The sequence below is a fragment of the Mixophyes fleayi genome, chromosome 1, assembly GCF_038048845.1.
Source record: "Mixophyes fleayi isolate aMixFle1 chromosome 1, aMixFle1.hap1, whole genome shotgun sequence".
In the NCBI taxonomy this organism is placed as follows: domain Eukaryota; kingdom Metazoa; phylum Chordata; class Amphibia; order Anura; family Limnodynastidae; genus Mixophyes; species Mixophyes fleayi.
In genome coordinates this window covers 38,920,539-38,923,696 of record NC_134402.1, presented here as the reverse complement: position 1 = coordinate 38,923,696, position 3,158 = coordinate 38,920,539, and positions in this window count along the sequence as shown.

Sequence of the window (3,158 nt, the reverse complement as noted above, 5' to 3'; positions counted from 1 at the left end):
TGGACTGATACTGCAGAACACAGCACAGCACAGCACAGAACTAAACAGCACAGCACAGAACTAAACAGCACAGCACGAGATCTACCAGGACAGAGGACCACCTAACACACCCTCCCTCTACCCTGATCAATGCCCGAGTGAAGATGGCGGCGACTAGCGGGGAATTTATAGGATCCGAGTATCGCGAGATCCGACAACGGGATTATGAGTCAGAGCCTCAGTTTCAGATTTGAATTTGGCGCCAATACCCGGATCTGTCTCGGATCCGACTCGGATCGGCAACGTTCGGGTGGGCTCGGATTTCAGAAATCCGAGTGCGCTCATCCCTAGTATACACCCCCACTTCTACCACTGTATATACTGTATATATAATGTAAGTGACTGGAATGTGATAGTGTTACAATGAAGGCAGTAGGAGAAGTGACGGTATGACATACCACCGTATACACCCCACTTCCACCACTGTATATACTGTATAAATAATGTAAGTGACTGGAATGTGATAGTGTTACAATGAAGGCAGTAGGAGAAGTGACGGTATGACATACCACCGTATACACCCCCACTTCTACCACTGTATATACTGTATATATAATGTAAGTGACTGAAATGTGATAGTGTTACAATGAAGGCAGTAGGAGAAGTGATGGTATAACATACCACCGTATACACCCCACTTCTACCACTGTATATACTGTATATATAATGTAAGTGACTGGAATGTGATAGTGTTACAATGAAGGCAGTAGGAGAAGTGACGGTATGACATACCACTGTATACACCCTACTTCCACCACTGTATATACTGTATATATAATGTAAGGGACTGGAATGTGATAGTGTTACAATGAAGGCAGTAGGAGAAGAGGCGTATTTGCACTCCACCATATACACCCCACTTCAACCACTGCCTGATCTATTAGTGCTGCATTAAAAGTCTGTATTTGGAATAAGACGTATGATACATGCAATCTTAAATAAAGTTCATAGCTGTGCGCTATGCAAACATCTGGTAGCATTGCGCATACTCTTTGTGGTTCAAAAATAATTTAAAGATATGTGTAACTATAGCAGAGCCGTAACTAGGGTGGTGCGGGCGGTGCCGTCGCCCAGGGCGCAAGCCCAAGTGGGCGCAGCAGCCGCCCGCTACCTGGCTCTATCTACAGGCCTTTACTTACCCGCAGTGGAACGCATCTTCCACTGACAGGAAGTTCGGCATTTGGAACGCAAATGCCGAACTTCCTGTTGGTGGAACGCATATGCGTTCCACTGCGGGTAAGTGAATGAAAGATTCTCTGATCGAGCCCCGGGAGTTGGTGCAGCAGCAGCGCTGTCTGTGTGTGAGGTGCTGCTGCTGCTGCTGCAGGATCCGGACCATTCTCCCCTCTGGCTCCCTGCTTCTCTGAGGCTGTCTACTTGGTGGATAGGGGCGGGTTCAGGAGCGTCACGGTCAGAAGGGGACTCCAGTCACACGGGGGGGAGGCACACAGACACTTGCCACACCTGGCTGTCTCTAGCTCGGGGGCTCAGAGCCTCTCGGAGGGGCACAGACTGGGCACGCCCGTGGGGGGGGGGGACTCTTGGCCAGTTACAGGGATACACTGGCTTCACTATCGCTGTCACTGCTGTCCAGATGCTGGGTTATTGTTGTCCTGTTACTAGTTCCCTCCACTTCACCTCTTATACAGATGTCTATTCAGTGTACATTGTTCCTGCTAACTTTCCTATTATACAAATTAATGGCAGCACACATACCTGCTTCTGTCTCTGTATTCCTGTCTGGTGTCCTTCTTCATCTCATCTATGTATATCTCTCTCACACTCGTTTCTGTGTCTGTCTGACTGTTTCTGCTTCTCCCATGTCTCGCTCACCTATGTATCTCTTACACTCATATCTGTGTCTCTATGTATGGCTGCCTGTCTCCATGTTTATACACCTCTTATCTCTATCTCTCTCACTCAATTCTGTATCTATATGTCTGGCTGTCTCTCTGTTGTTACATCCCTCACCCCTTTATCCCTTTGTCATATCTGTATTTCTTTCACTAATCCCTCTCTCTCCCTTCCTGTTTCTTTTTCTCTCTCTGTCTCTCTCTCTTTCTTCCTCCCCCTTCTCTCTCCCTCTATCTCTATCTCTTACTACCTCCATCTCTCTCTTTATCCCTCCTCTCTCTTTCTCCTCCCTTTCTCCATCCATCTCTCTATCATGCATTTGCAAATATGTGTAACAGAATTATTTCAGTAAAGTGCTAGCCACACCCCCACATTAGGTTGGCCACACCCACTTGGCAAATGTCACTCCCACTTAGATGGGGGGCGCCGGTGCCCTGTCTCGCCCAGGGCACTAAAATGTCTAGTTACGGCACTGAACTATAGCATCTCAAATAGTGTAGCTGAAGTGTGTCTCTGGTTACTGTACTCCACTCGCACATGGATACCCCTCATACACCATACTTACCAACTTTCTGTTGGTGAAATCCGGGAGGTGGGCGTGACTGGGGGGCGGGGCTCCAAGTGACGTAATTTTGGACCTGCCCCCATGACGTGATGACGCAAAATGCGTCATTTGACAGCGGGGGGCGGAGCCAAACGCCGCGATTCACCGGGAATCGCGGCGTTTGGGACTTAATTCTGCCCACTTCACTAGGAAGTGGGCAGAATTATCCAGATGCGGGGGATTGCCACACTCGCCCGGGAGCCCGGGAGACTCTCGCAAAATGCGGGAGTCTCCCGGATATTTCGGGAGAGTTGGCAAGTCTGTCATACACATCTCTAAGAGCACGTGTCAGATACGTGCTGCTGAATATATTTGAACATCAGCTGTGCAACCAATTTTCCATGAGATGCATAATTACGTTGCACAAATGCACTTAGCTCCAACTGTAAATCAAATCCATAGTATGCTGAGGTCTAAGACCATTGTAATATTCCATCTAAAAATCAATTTTTTTCACAAGAATCATTGCATCTTTTCATTATTTCCTATGGAGGACCAAAAAAAAGTGCTTGCGTGCCTCCAGGTATGAGGAAGTAACTAGAGACATGGGATGAGCCGTCTCTGAAATATGAAAGTCCTGTAGATGGAAAGCTAAGTAATGAATTATATGAGGAGTAAGAACTGTAAAACACCACAGTTCATACTGTAACATCTACGTTTT